This window comes from Chlamydotis macqueenii, chromosome 13 (assembly GCF_036417535.1).
Source record: "Chlamydotis macqueenii isolate bChlMac1 chromosome 13, bChlMac1.mat, whole genome shotgun sequence".
NCBI classification, from domain to species: domain Eukaryota; kingdom Metazoa; phylum Chordata; class Aves; order Otidiformes; family Otididae; genus Chlamydotis; species Chlamydotis macqueenii.
In genome coordinates, this window is record NC_141568.1 from 10,852,274 (window position 1) to 10,867,765 (window position 15,492).

The 15,492-nt window shown below is 45.6% G+C and overlaps 1 protein-coding gene across 1 annotated transcript in view; it reads right to left on the bottom strand.

Moving 5' to 3' along the window:
* CHST8 (carbohydrate sulfotransferase 8) overlaps nt 1-11,979 on the bottom strand; it is a 183,256-nt gene extending 171,277 nt beyond the window's left edge. The window contains exon 1 of the mRNA XM_086758211.1: nt 11,872-11,979. The gene's annotated coding sequence lies outside the window, so the exon portion shown is untranslated. The remainder of the gene's footprint in view (nt 1-11,871) is intronic.
* Nucleotides 11,980-15,492: the final 3,513 nt, after the last annotated feature.

The following is a 15,492-nucleotide window of genomic DNA, read 5'->3' on the forward strand; positions in this document are numbered from 1 at the left end:
TAAGGTAAACCAATATAAACAAAAATAGCCCTGCTGGGTAAGAAAATACAGATAACTGGAAGAAGCGCATGTAAATCGTTATAAATAACGGCCATGTAAAACCATGGTGCTGTGTATTTCTAGTAACTGATCTTCAAAAGGAGAAGATGAAAACAAAGGAGGGCAGTGATACATGGATTAGAGAAGATAACGTGAAGAGGCTGAGAAAGCTAAATTCATGGAGTCCAGCGTGAGACGGCTCAGGGGGAACATGATCACAGTCTATAAATACCTTCAAGGTAACAATAGAAATGAAGGGAGGGAATTATTCACACTCAGAAAATTGTAGGCCAGAGAGCAATGGCCTGAAGCTAAGAAAGAAAAAGTTTTGGTGAGATATTGGGGAGGGCGGGGGAAAGAAGCCCTGACAAAAGAAAGTAGCAGGGCAGTTTAATAGCTGAACAGGGAAAGTGCCCCATGTAGCATAACTGCCAGGTTTATGCAACCAGAGAGATGGCATAGTGCTGGCAAAAAAGAGAGAGAGGCTTTAATCAGACACACAAAAGCCAGATAAGATTAAAAGAGTACTACGTAGTCTCACAGGCTCTACTCCAGGTCATGTCACGTAGTGCTACGTGGAACAAGGCAGAGCTGTTTCTCTGACCTAGCCCAGCTGCTTCCTCTGTTGCTCTCCTACACATTTCCTTTATCCATCATGCATCCCTCCCCTTCCCATCCAAACATGGGTGAATGCCACATCGTCCCCTCTTACCGAGTCTGGCTTTCCTGCCCACTGATAGAGGTGTCAGGAGAACTGCAGGAAGAGGAGCAGTTGTTACTAAGGCAAGTCCAGCCACGAGGGGTGCTGATGTGACAGATTATGGAAGGAAATCTCAAAGTCACTTAAGGATGAGGAGCTGGAGGTTTGCATGAATAATACCAATAATCATATAAAAAACTCTTGCAAGTTGTCTCAAAAGCCACTGCTGGTTGGTCTCCGTTGCAAGAATAAGATTTCCAGGGCTGAGCAGGACTTTTTGAAGAGAAGGCTTTTCCTGGAGGGAACAAGTGAGTTAGGACCCTATGGGGTCTGGTGGTGGGTCCCCACGGTGCAACCTCTCCCTGCTGCTTCTTTTTGCCCTCGATATGCAAGGGAATGGGGTCAGCCAGGTCTGAGGCTGATATTAATTCTCTAACGTGCCAGAGAAAGGTGTCTCTAATGCATGCCTGGCACACTTCATAAGATGTGCTAATAATAAACAGCAGTGAGTTCACAGTCCAGAAGATACCCTGGAGGTGGGGTTTGGTTGCTCGGAGGAGTGTGGGAGGAGGCAGGAAGGCTGTTGCTACCCACGGGCATGGGGCTCCCGCTGCAAAATGATACACGGCTATCACAGAGCTTGCTGTTGGCTGGCATCCCGTCAGACTCCTGGGTACACAGCAACCAGTACCCAGGATGGTTTACAGCACAATTACAGAGCTACTGCCAAAATAAATACTCTGTGTACAGCACAGCAACCTCTTATATAGAAACCTTCCCTAAATACTGCCTGTCACCCTTTCCCTTCAGGGAACCACAGCAAAGGTACTTGCACACCCAGCACTGCTGCTGTCTAAGGGCCTTTCCACAAAGCTCACTTGTGGGCATTGCCCCGAACTTGCCAGAGAAGAGATGTCTTTTTTACATGACATCCCTCTCTTAGTGCTTTCTTCACATGAAGTCCTCATGGAGCATCACTGCGTGACTGCTCGGCACTGCCACCAGTGTTTGTGGGACTAGGGGCAACCCAAGAGCTGCAGCACATGGGGCAGAAGCAAATGGGAGGCACTCGGCGTGAGCCTGCTGTGTCTCTAGCATTGGTCCAGAAGAAGCATTGGAGTAGCAATGTATCTGAAATTGTATCTGAAATTGTATCTGAAATAATTTTGTACCATTTAAATATTTTAATTTTAGTTGTATTACTAGTGAAACAGAAAAGCCTAGTGAATCTGTGCTGAAGCTCTTCCAGGGTCACCACACTTTTGACAGATCCAGATACCTGATGAATGTTTTGCCAGTGGTATCTTAGTGACAAGCATCTTGCAGAGGGAGTTTCTTGGTTTTGTTGGTTTCTTGTTTACAAAGGACTACTTCAGGTAATGATTCTCTGAGGTCTTCACAACAGATAATAGAAGCAGCATTTCAAGAGATCTATGTAAAGCTGAGGGTATGGCTGGGTTACAGAGAAGGCTTGTTCATGGTAAATGTCAGTCATTAAAAGTATCAGATGCAATACTTTGAAGACCAAAAACAATGACAAGAATTACTAGTGAAATAACAAATCTAAAAGACTTTAAAATAATGAATTTAAAAGTCACCTTTTTTAAATTTTAAAAGTATTCCTCATCCTAAGGAATCCAGAGGTACATACAAACAGGTATTTCCAGAAGATATGTCCTTGAAAAATCTGGAAAGAGCAAAGGAACAAAAGAGCTGCCTGGGTGTGCTGCACCTTCCCCAAAGTTGCTTTCATTCAATAACTTCATTAAAACAATCCGCAGTTACATACACAAGCTCAAGTGGTTGTATTTCTGAGTAGCTATTTAACTGGAGGGAACTACCATCATTCTAAAGACATATGTCTGTTACAATCTATAATGAATGTAATCATCAAGGGGCAATAACTTCTCTGAATTACACAATTTTTCTGTTAAAGATGGCATACGTTACAGTCTGGGTTGTCAGCTCCCCTGGCCATGGACACACACACATCTCAGTAAAGCATCTCAGGTACCCCCAGTATACCATCAATAAGAACAGTAATAATGTTTAAACTTTTTTTTTAATTGCATGTTAACATAATCTTTCAAGTTATTTTTCCAGTGTAAATACATTGGGCACAACAGCTGTTTGGAGATCTCCAATTAGAGCTGTTTTGTGGCGATCTCTACAAAAATGCCTTTGGCTAATATAATTTAAACCTCTTCTGTAAATGCATTTCATGCTTTGAAGTTAGCTAGTAATTTCTGTCATTTAAGAACAATATTCTGTGATTTGCTTCTATTAGCAAAAGTGAGAAAATGAGCACTCCCCTTGGCTCCCTGCTCCCCCCTGCTCGCGTGCTGGAGCGTGGGTGCTCTGCCGCCCTTGATTTACCGAGAGCTGCCCCGCTGCTGCCATGTGCTGGCTGGGAGGGTGGTGAGGGCTCGAGGACAGCATTTTTACAAAGAACGCGGGCAGCTGGGGGAACTTCAGAGTTAGGTCCCAAGGTCACAGCCAGAATTGGGAAGGAGAGCTGTAAATTACAAAGCACTGGACTGCAGCCAAGCCCATGGGAAGCTGCATTTAGCATATCATTCTTTAAGCAGTAGGATGAAACCTTAACTCCCTTTCAGACAGAATCTGAATGGAATTTTTTACAAGATTGAAATATCACCAACTGACTTTCCATGACAACGCAGAAATGAGTTGCAGTCAAGGGGGGATCCTCTTCCAACCAGCCCAAAATGATGATGAGGATGATGATAGAGCCCTATCAAATATTTATGAAAACCAGATGAATTTCTGTGCTAGTGACATGCTAATATTGTAACAGAGACCTCAAATAAACTGATATTAACCTAAGCTCGGGTTTCTCCCAAAGTAAACCAAAGGTTGAACAACAAGCTGATTCTGGTATTTTGAAGTAAAAAGGCTGCCACAGAGGTTAATAGCAATGTAGTTAAATGCAGGTAAATGTGATGATTTATTACTTGTAGATACTATTACAGACTTGCTATCAGTGCTGTAGACCTCCTGTGTAAGGTGCAGAATTAGAAGAACTTTACATGAGCTATAGGCTCCTTGGGCAGCGGCTCCCATGTGTTACGTGCGTATACAATATCTAATGCTGTGGGGATATGCTGAGTCTTCCAGAAGTTGCAGCATACACAAAACAATATGGGCAATGCTGTTCCAAAGCATGAAAGAAATAGAGTTGTTATGAGAAAATAAATCATTAATTATTTTAAGGATGCAAAAGTTACTTTAGATTTTAAATGTTGAAAAAAAATACAAAAAAGAAATGACCCATGTAAATTTTCTGTATTATAAACATAAAAACCTCTGCATCTCGCTGTCATGCCACTAACTCTGAGACCCATAGTTAAAGATGTGAGATAATATCATTGTCGGTCTCTGTGGGAAAAGGGGCAGCTTGAAAGCAAATCCCCTCCCCCTTGTCTGCAGAGGAAGAATACTGGCATTAAGTGCTGAGACAGCTGCTATCCTTCCATCTTGGCACTAAGTTAGGTGATGGGAAGCAATGAAGAGATGCTAGAGAGTTTGAGGAGGACTGCGTAAAGGCAGGCGAGAGCAGTGATTTATTGGACAGCAGCTTCCTCAGATGGATTGTACAGCCATAACTAACAAGTAGATGTGAACCATTTTGCTAGTAAGTTATAACTGATTCTTTAAAACACTGTCGCAGGGCTTTGCAACCAGGGAAGGTACTATTAGCAAGAAACACCAACAATGTGGCGTGGCTGATCTGAATAGCTGTTGTGAAGAAATGCCAGAAAAGTAATAAATTAGCTGCTGTAGATGGAAAGTTGTTTTTTGGATGCGAGTGTATTAACATACTTTTGGGGAAAGCTAGAAAAAAGAATCTACATACTTGTAAAACATCATAGAGATGGCAGGGAATGAACTTTCCCTAGAACTGGCAGATGTAGAAAACTGGTTGGATGGACTAAGTTCTGGAGTGGCAGATACAAAAGATGAAATAATACTTGGTTGTGATCTGTCTGATATCCTAATGCTGCGATAACCTCCAACTGAACAGGTTTCGGTCACTGCAGATTAGGACAGGATTATCTGTGCTCTTACTTGAGAAACCCAGCAAATACATTTCTGCCGCAAGAAAGGAAGGGCTGTGTGCTGTAAGTACTCCTTTCTCTGAGCCTTTGGCATCTGCTAAAATGAAGAAAATAACTGCTCTTCTGAACCGCAACACAAAGAAGAGATTCACAGCATCCTCCCCTGTATGTGTGTGCAGATTCATATGTTTTATTGACCAGGATGCTACTTTTACAATTTCTTCCTTTATTTCATAGATCTTTTCACAAATGGATTTTGTGATCCCTAAAAAATGAGATGTCCAAAGGTTTACAAAACAACAATCTTCGAGGGTTTTTGCCAAATGGAAGAGCAGCATGGTTTTTATTCCTCTGTATTGCACTAGTCTAACTTCTGGTGCACCCTTTAGATTTCTGAATTTATTTTACTAATTCAGCTCATAGTGATTTATATGCTTTAAGCAGATCAAGCAGCTCATGCAAAAAAAAAAAAAAACCCATTAAAGTATATTAAATAATTATTTATGTAACATCTTCCATTAAAGAACTTAAAAGCAACAGAAAAATTAATTGATCTTCTTTGAGGTAAGTAGTATCCCCATTTTGGGATATAAAAATGAAAGCATATTAAATCAAATATTCAAGCATAGGTGCCTAAAGTTAGGCATCTAAATAGACATATCACCAGCTAACTACTGCTTTGATTCTCCCAACTCAGAAGGGGATCATTTTTGCATTTGAGGGTCACACTGAATAGAATGAGAAACCAACATTTCTCAGACTATTTCTGTGCCGGTATTAAAGGCACCCAAATTTAAAAACCAGGATCTCCTGCGGCTTTGGCTCAAATTAGCAACTGTTAAAAAATAAAGCAACTTTTATTTAGCTCCTAGCTATAAGTGGATGTCAGATTGTAGGCATTCAAGTTCAAAAGCCACTCAGAAAGTTTATGTAACTGGTCCTGCCACCTTTCCCAACGTGAGTAATTACAGCGCTCTCAACAAGTGCCATTTCCTTACATTAACTGACTTTCAGGAGGCTGGTTACTGTATGAATGGGAGCTGGAAGATCGGACCCTAGATTTTCTCATGGTCGTGCTGCTCTTTGGCAGCGCTGCAGACAGAAATCAGCCCCTCCCCACCTGCCTCCTGTCTCCATCACCAGCACAACCTCCAGCCCCTTCTCCCGGAGCGAGGGCTCACACCCCTGAGTGAGTGAGGCTTCTTTCTGATGAAGAGTGAAAGACTATTCATGGGTGCTGTGATACACGTTTCAAATTAAGTATTTTAAGGGAGGTGCAATAATTGTCAGGTCTGCATATTTAATGGACCTTGAGCTATAAACATGCTCAAAAAGTGCCTAGTTAATATCAGTTTGACAGTGAATTGGCACAGTGCTAAGCTCCGATGCATCAAATTAGCATAGATCCGCAAAATGTTACTGAAAGGTTTCTTAAATCTGCCAAGTTTTGAAATCAATTCGGGAGAAGAGGGCTTCTCCCCCCACCCCGCCTTTTTTAGAGTCCTTTCTAGTTCCCTACCAGGGGTCCAAGGACATTCCTTCAGAAATGCTTTAGAAATGTTAATTCTTTTCAAACTTTGTTTTCCCATCCTCATTCAAGAGTGATCAATTCCTTTTCGGGTGTTTCTTCGATGTGCAATTTAAATCCTCTCCCACTCGCTCTGGGTCGCAAGGAGTGGAGCTGTGACTGCGCAGTGCTCATCTGAACCTCAGCTGGGCTCTGTGCAGATGATGCACGTCCGATACTCTGGGCTGCAGGTGCTCCGCCACCTCCAGTGGATGGCTAATAACTTCCAGGTGGGATTTGAAGGAACTGTCACTGCCCCATTACATTCCTCTATGGCTCCGGTCCTGGCAACTTCAACAGCTTCCCCTCTCCCTGCGTGATGTTAATACAGCTGCGCTCAGCGGACCCGACCGTGCTGGAACACCCTCAATAAACAGAGGAAAGCTGGCACGCTCTGCTCTCTGAAGGGTTCATGACTCCACTGCAGTTTCAGCTCCATCTGCCAGCACCGGGGTTTGTTAACCTTCCTGGCAGCCTGCAAAGCCACTCTGCTCTGGGGCGCGCTGCCGGGGGACTGGCAGAGGCTGGTCGACAGTCTGGCACAACGGGGAAGAGTTTCAAGGAGGCTTACACTGCCGGAGGAGGAATTCTCTGTGCGGCCTCACCCTGGTTGGTATTAGCTCACTTTGCTTCCATTTTGCTCTATGGGTTTTCATTAACTATGGTAGGAGAGCATACATGGAAACAAAAGAATTAAGATATAATGGTGACATTTTTCTCCAGAATTTTTATTTTTGTCTAAGTAGGAATATAAATGGTAGGGTAAGGTTCCAGGATCTATTAACAGAGTTTTCCTTGAAAACATGCTTTAACAGCTATTGAAATGTTTTGCCAGCAGAAGTCATGTAACAGCACCTGTGAGAGAGGCTTGTGACATTGGTTTTTATCCCTTGAAAGAATGGAAATTGGGTGGCTTTCGGAAGAAAGCCATTGAATGGGCTGTTTTATGGTTGCTTACTATTAGGGATGCATGCTATGGTGTTGGTTACCATGAGGTGGCACGTGCCAGCACCTGATGGCTCCAAAAGTGGCACTGCCAGACCTGGAAGGTTGTTCCCAGCACGGCAGGAAGGGTGCTGCAATGGTGTCCCACCTCATTCCAAACTCTCTCAGCTGTCTTCCTGCTCTGCTCTTTCCCAGTGGGGTCATCCTGTGAAGACAGGGCCCTGCCATCCCATGACTTGCTTTTCTCACGGCATGTTCTCCACCGCTGAACCCACAGCTCCAGGTTTCAGTGGTGGCACTGGGAGCAGAGATGGCACCTGCAGAACATCTCCCTGCAGAGTGGCTGCTCTGACTGTCATTGTGCCTCCTGGAAGCAGAGAACTCCCAGAGACACCTGTGGGACCTCATTTGTGGTTGTCCCCTCTGGCTCCCACTCAGCGTCAGAAACAGGAGGCGGCTGAAGGTGTTGCTTCTGTGGTTCAGCTGAAGGCAGGGAGAAATGTCGGCTGCTGTGTGATGACTAAGGCTCACACGCTCACCACTCCTATCAGTTAGAGCTCTTAATCACTTTGTGCTGTTTCATCCTATAACATGACTTCACTTCAAGCTGTGAAATTCACCATTTTTGCCATGACTAATTGGTGAAATCTGCCACCTTCCTTCGTGGTTTGCTTTGTGCCCTAGTTAGGCATCATCTGTCTGATCAGGGAAATCTGTGACTTGTTTCTTGCAGTTGAGCCAATACAATTTAATTCCCCTCCTTTCTCCTCTTTGCACTCAACTGTGATTTCATCGTCACTTTTGCCTTCTGAAGCGACGTGGAAGCCATCTTTGCTGGAGTTTGCACACCGTGAGTCCTGGTTTCCCTCCTCAGCAGAAAGCGTGGGTAGGGTTCCACGTTGCATCCTTGGGACTCAACCTGAGGCTTTAACCCTGGCTTTGGTTAAAGCCCCTTAGCTCCATAACATTATGTTTACCATCTTACTACATTTCTCCCAGCCTGGTTACTGCAATATTTTGGAAATAATTTCCCACCTGCCTTGCCAGTGCCTTGTTTCACAGTACATTCATCTGTTACTCTTTATATTGAACATTGCTGGCATTACTAAATGCTATAAATGTACCCAGTATACCATAAAAATCCACAAGCAGCTGACTGGTCTTGCCTACATGAAATACTATTAATCTTTCATTTTTCACATGCTCTGGGCAAGATCCAGAGGGTGCTCGAGGAACATCTCATAACCAAATTGGGTCCTAAATTCCGATTTTCTCACTGATTGGTTAATGTCTGAAAATATTTTCCCACGCTTTTAATGTCTTAATTGTTTCTTGAAGATGTTGCCAGCTCATCTATTCTTTTACCTGTAATTTACACCCTGTTATCAACCTAGTGAAATATTATTTTAGTATTTCTGTCACTGAAATGAAAAATGGTCTTTTTTTTAAAGATGAGTATAATGGATGTGCAGGAGAGCTTATTGACTTGCTCTTGCCAAAATGGAGTCCTGCCATGAAGTTCAGAAGGATCACGAGCTGCCCTGGATACTCCTCGTGTTTCGAATAGTCCTTTTTAACGGTAAAGCTGATGGATTTGTGCTACACAAAGTTTTATGAGCTAATGATAGGAGAGCAAAGGAAAGCTTCCCTCCTAGCTCCATTCATTTTCACGATAACTTTCCTTTCCGTCTCTCTCTTCCTGTATTCTGCCTTTTTTTTACCAGTTTTGGTCAGTCTAAGTCAGTCACCTCCCTATCTGAAATGCAATCATGTAAATAAGATCAGCAGCACCATTTCTATCAACAGATAAATAAATGGACAAAATCTCTTGAGAATCCCTGGCTGTAATTAACCCTTCATCAGAAACCCGGAGAAGGAGGTTCAGGAACGTCCCAAGCGCACGTTCATGACTTCATCCAGCTATCGGAAAACCCAGGGGCTTGATCTTGCTTCCGCTCACACGGTTGATAAAATTTCTTGGAATGACTGAGAGCAGGATTATGCGTGGTGCTCAGCACCCCGTGCTCCTCTCTGTATCCGCTGCATTCAGCACGAGAGTCTTTCAGCCGGACTGGCCCACGCTATTTACTCACCACTGCTGTGGACTAATCAGATGGCAATAAAAGCTTTTACTGTGCCATCCTGTTGGTGATCAGCAGAAACATAAAAAGCATGTTAGCAAATTGATTTTTGGCATTAATTGTGAGTGAAGAGCATCATACTGAGTACAGATAGAGGCTTTTTTTTTCAAGCAGAAAAATTCTATTTTAGTATTTTAAAAGTGATTCTGGAAGATGCTGAGCTAAGCCCAACGGAGATACTTTTCAAATACCATAAGGCAAAGAGTAGTTAGTGAATCTCCTCAGTGTTATTAGCTTACATAAACATAAAAATTTGAATAATGTTTAAAAAGCTAAATTCTCCAGATAATCCATAATCAGTAAATGTTCATTACTGAGATGTAGCAAATATGCATGAGATTTCCCCAGTGACATTTCGGTTACATGATTTAAAAGGCGTAGCGGAAACCTTCCTCCACACGGGGCTGGGGCTGGGCAGAAACTTCCACAGGCTCCAAAGGTGCCTGGGCCACAGCTCGGACCTTCCTGGTCCCCTTCAGGAACGAGCAGGAGAAAATCAGAATTCATTGTCTTGTTTTACAGCTCTGGTGAGTTATAAATAAATCATCCCCACACGATGATTGATGTCTCCATATAAATAATTAAGTCTTGACCTTATGTTATGACACCTGCTAAGTTTTTTGGCACTCCAAACCAGTGCTCAGGAGAGATCCTTGACACCAGACAAATAAAGGTGGGAATAGATTCGAGAGGGAGGGGGAGCCAGTTTTTTGTTTACCCTCGTGTTGTTGTGTTTGATTCCATCAGCTAATTGATGATGATGATTATTAACCTCCGTTGCCATCTACTCTATGGATTTAATTCCTGCCTGTGATTGCTGTTGGAAAGTTTGCTGCATTAGAAGCAGACTTTGATTAGATTTCCAGTAGCCACAGTTTTCCAGAGCTCCCCCAAATCGCTGGGTGACCCAGCCTGGGCACTTTACACCTATTTTTGTTTGTGATTTACTTTGCTCGGTGGCAGAGCTCCAGTAGCCTGGGTGATGCTGTTATTCTGCTCAACCAGGCTAGGTAGCAGGTGTCAGCAAAAGTTTAATTTGGAAGCTCATGAATTCAAAAGAAGAGCTTAACGGTTATCCCCAACACAGAGAGCCGCTGTGGCCTGCTCCTGGAAAAGAGAAAATCCTGGGGACATGAAAGGAATTGATGAGACGCCAGGCATCTGACAAAATGAAATCTTCTCGGGATAAACTGGGGGATAGCTTTCTCATCAAACGGTGAGCATCATTAATAAACAAAATGGATTTAGCGACTGCATTTCCGATTTTCACTTCTGAGACCGTTTGGGCTTACCATTCATCCTCCCTCACTGGTACTGTATATACGGCCTATTCTCTGAAGAGCTGCAACTTTAAAATCTTGCCATAAACTACCAGCATTTCAGGGCAAGCCTCTAACATAAAAAAATGAGCATTTCTGTTTTTTTTTTTAAAGCATGTTAATCTGCACACACCACGAGTCAGCTACAGGCAGAAAGTGATGTAATACAGTTATAACAAGGGGCTTTCCTAAGCCCTCAAGAAGCTTAAAAAAAAACTCCACACAGCTATGAGCAAGTCTGGCATTGTTCCTGACCACTTCCACAGCCAGCACCGCAGAGTCCCAGGTGTCAGCGAGGTGCCCAGGCTGTCCCATCACCCATCGTCAGGACGCTGCTGCTACCAGACTTGTACAAAATTATTCTTCGCTGTATGTTTGCCATGGCTTGGATATTCCTAAGGGTTGCCTGAGGTGTAAGGTGGCATTGCAAGGTCCGAGCTGCCAGCATCGGCGGACAGGGGAACACTGGGCTGGCCAAGAAACGCACCTGCGGGATAACCGCGCCTGAAGCCAAGCCCTGCTCCCTCCCGAGCAACTCCCGAAAGGAGAAGGTGCCCCGATACCGCTCCTGCCTGCCACAGACCCAACTCCGGGGAGCGGATGGATGTCCAGCCTTGGGAGATGCCGCCGTTTATCCACTCGTTCGCTTTGCATCCCGTTGTTTTCGCTACAGAAACCCGAGCCGACCCCGTACCGCCGCAGCCCGCCCGCCGGAGGCGCCGGCCACATCCGTCACCCCAAGTTGGGGTCCCGGTACCGGCCCCGCCCGGCTGCGGAGGGAGCGGAGCACGCCGCAGCCCCGGGGCCGCCCGCACCGCGCCCGCCGCCTGCCCCTCCGCCCCGCAATTACCCGCGCTGTTAATTACGGCTCAGCCGCGGGCCGGAAGGGTGGCTTGGAGGTGAGGGGGTCGCGCCGCCGGGGGCAGGGGAGGGGACGCGGGGCCCCGCCGCGAGTTTGGGCACTTTCCCGAAGTGGTGCGGGGAAAAGTTGGGGAGCATCCGGGAGGGTACGGGAGAGGTTCGGGATGGGAGGGCGGAGGGAGGCGCAGCCCTGCCCGCGCCCGCAGGGGGACTTGGCACTGACCTGCGCCGCGCCCAGCGCATCCTCCGCCGCTCCCGCCCGCCGCTCTGCGCGCCGCGGCCCCGCGCCGGCGATCCTCGGCGGGGAGGAGAGAGCGGAGCGGGACAGCCCGCCCGCAGCCGGAGCCACCGCCCCCCTCACCGCCTCCCGCCCCCCGCCGCTGCCGCCGCGCCCTGGCCCCGGCCCCGCTCCACGCTCCGCTCGGCGGCAGCGCGGCCCCCGCCCCGCCGCGCCCCGCCGCGCACCTCCGGGAGCCGGTGCGGCCCGGCCCGGCGGCCCTCGGCGCATCGTCCCTCGCCGCGGCACCCGGGGAGCGCGGGCGGTGCCGGTGCCGTTGGCTTCTCAAGTTGGACACGTTTCGGCGGCGCCGGCCGCCCCCCTGGCCGCTGAATTATGCATTGTCTGAAGGGCAACCTACCGCCGGGCGGGCAGGGGCCGCCGAAAGAAGAGTGTGTGTGCGTGTATCCGTGTGTGCGTGTATCCGTGTGTGTACACGCACAGGCGCGCACACGGCTCCTGCCGGGAGGCTGCACCGTGAGCTCGTGCCTGGGCGTCTCTGGCCGAAACATCGCAGCCCCGAAGGGGCGGCAGCGGGGAGGGGGGCAGGGTCTCCCGGGCAGGGCTCTGGGGAACCCGCTGCTTCCCTGCTGCCGAGTGGTTTTGGGGAGGAGCGGAGAAGGGGGTTTCTTTTGGTATCCTCAGCGTGGGTACGAGCATCCTGCCGGGCATGTCCTGCTCCGGTCTGCAGTTTAACAGCACTATCGAAAGTAGGTGTATTCTGAGACCAATTGTGATGATCGGTGGGCCACACTTTCGCCCAAGAGAAGGTGGTTGTGAACACAAACTGTTTCTTCCAAGGGGAGAAATAACAGGAGTAAGGGGAAGAGAGCTGCAGGGATGGTCCTCTCGAACTATAAAGGGGAGTGGACGTGCGGTACCCAGGGAATGGTGGGGACCAAGGCACCTTATCTGGAGCCTTGGATGTGAACTGTGGAGTGGCTGCACAGGAGGTGCCTCTTGCACTCTCTGCTGGCTATTTCCCACCCTAAGATACCAAGAGGCTTTTTCTGCACGACTGTGTGGCGGGATGAACAGCCTAATAACAGCAAAACCAGGGTACAGGTGTAATCCCCCAGATCGGCCTCTATGGCGTGCCTGGCTCTTGCTGGGTGTAACGAAGTGACTATTAGATGAAATCAAGAAACACCAGAGTTAGAGGAAATTGTGTCCCTGGAGCCCATGCGTCGAGGAGGTGACGCCATGCTCTGGACCCGCTCCTCAGCTTCGGGAGGGGTGGGCCCCAGGAGCTGCCCTTTCTGCCAGGGAATGGTGGAGCTGTGCTTTGGCAGCCCAGAGGGAGCGGCAGCAGGGCTCGCTGACAAACAAAGCCAGCCACGTTGTGTTGAGGTACCCACCGTCCACCCTTAATAAGACGTTGTGCACATACAGTGTTAAATGTTTTTCAAGATGGAGCCTGTCTACAACCCTCTGAACAGTTCCAGGTGTGTCTTATAAATAAACTGTGGCATTTCCTTTGTCTAGATTAACAGAAATACATTATACTTAGTCTGCTCCCTAGCAATCAATTGTTCCGACTAAGTAGGTGTTATTTATTAAAGTATTGATTAGGGACCCAATCCTGTAGTCTTGAAGCAAGTCAGTTCTTTGCTGATGAATGGAATATTTGATGGAGAGTTTTGACTCAGACTTTGTGTAATTCTATTGTTGTAGGAAAAAAGTGCACGTGGTGCAGCTTTCCAGGGGGAGATGCGTTCATGCCACTTGGAGTTCAAAGGAAGAATAGCACACATTCCTTACGTGGAAATTGCAATCGTTGCTTTACTTGAGCTCCTTCTGTCATATTCTTTGTGATGCAGGGCGCACAGGCTTTAACAGCAAAAATAAATAAGTCTAACTGGGGAAAGCGCCTTGAGTTACATACTGTAAATGTAAAACATTCCTCGATGTCCGTTGCTATGGCAGGTGACCAGGGAGAACGCTGTACTCTGAGGGCCGACTCCGGTTTGCGTGACGTAAAGAAACTTTCCTGCTACATCCGTGGTGGCTGCTCGTGCAAGCAGGGTGAGCAGATTGTGGCTCTGTGTTCTTTGTTCAGGTGGTATTACGAAAAATCCTTTAAATGAATGACCTTGAAAACCAAGCCCAAATAAGAGTCCTGGCGCTAGGTCCGGTTACAGCGAGTTCTCTGCCCCACGCCCTGCAGGACTCACAATTACGTTTTTCTTCATTTTTTTCTCCATTACTTGCAAAACATTCTTGGAAATTTGAAAATAAGGTATCTCAAAACAACGATTTCTGGGGTTTATTTTTGTCTTTGGGAGGACTGATTTTTCTGTCTCTAATGGAACAGAAGGCAACGCGAATCCCTTTTGTTTACTTCTTTGTTTCTGCTCCTGACTGCTTAATAACATGAGCAGGTATGTGTATGGCTCTGGCTGTGGTCTGGTGCTGGTTAGTGGCTACTGCAGAGTTAGGAAAAGCAACACTCAAAAAGCCTTGGTTTTTAGAGGGTAGAATGAAATAAGAGCACAGAATGGAAAAAAAAATTAAAATATTTATATAAGAAAAGAATATTCTTGGTAAATGTATAAGCTATAGCAGTAAAAGACTTTCATTTGGGTATTTATATGAAATGAGATTTCTAATTATTTGGAGATTAAAACATGTTAAAGCAAATGCAATACTTACTGAAGGGAAGCTTTTGTATTATTAGTTGTACAGACCCATGCACTCAGGGTGTAGAGAACCATCCCAGCATATAATCTAGTACTGTTGTTGTCATCTTGTGATACTAGTATTGTGCTTATAATCAGGATTGCTGGTTATCATCTATCACAAATTGTCACTTAGAATCCTATATATGATCCCACTTCTTTTAAAATTGGAAGGAATTGTTTACGTTTGTTTAGTCATTACCAAATGCAACTTGTATTTTTAGAATATTTGCTATTGAAGGCTGGAAAACATTTTGGGGAGGGTGAAATTAATTGTAAAGTTGTTTTTGGTGCTTAGACCCATGTTAAATATTTCTGGTGGAAATGACGGGAACTGATTTATCTCAGTGATTTGGAGCCTGATATTTAGAGCAATATTACCTGAATGCTTTAGAAAAAAAGATTGTTTCCCCCATCCTGTCAATGATTTGGGGAAAACAAAGTCAAAATTTTTTAAATTATATATTGTAGGAAAGCTTATCTTATATTGAGTCTTTATTCATCTCTCAGAAAATAGTACAGAGAAAAAATGAAGAGAACATATGGTGTCTTCTATCAGTCAGTCATCATTACTGCTTCTTCACACTATGTCATCACCCCACAAATAGCAAATGAGTGTGAATTTCTCCCTGCTGAAAGAGAGAAGACAAAACTGGTTAGTGCAGCCAAGTAAAAAAAATATATAATATTACAATAGCATCAACTGGAAGATTATATAAAATATTAAAGACAATGATAATGCAGAGGGAAAAACCCCTAAACTGTCAAACAATAGTATCAAACCTGCAAATATTGAGCTGGAGCAGAACTCATGAATTTCTCTTGATTTGATAACCAAGCTTGAAATATTGATGGGACACAGTCTCTCTTGCCCATTCTTTATGAATGA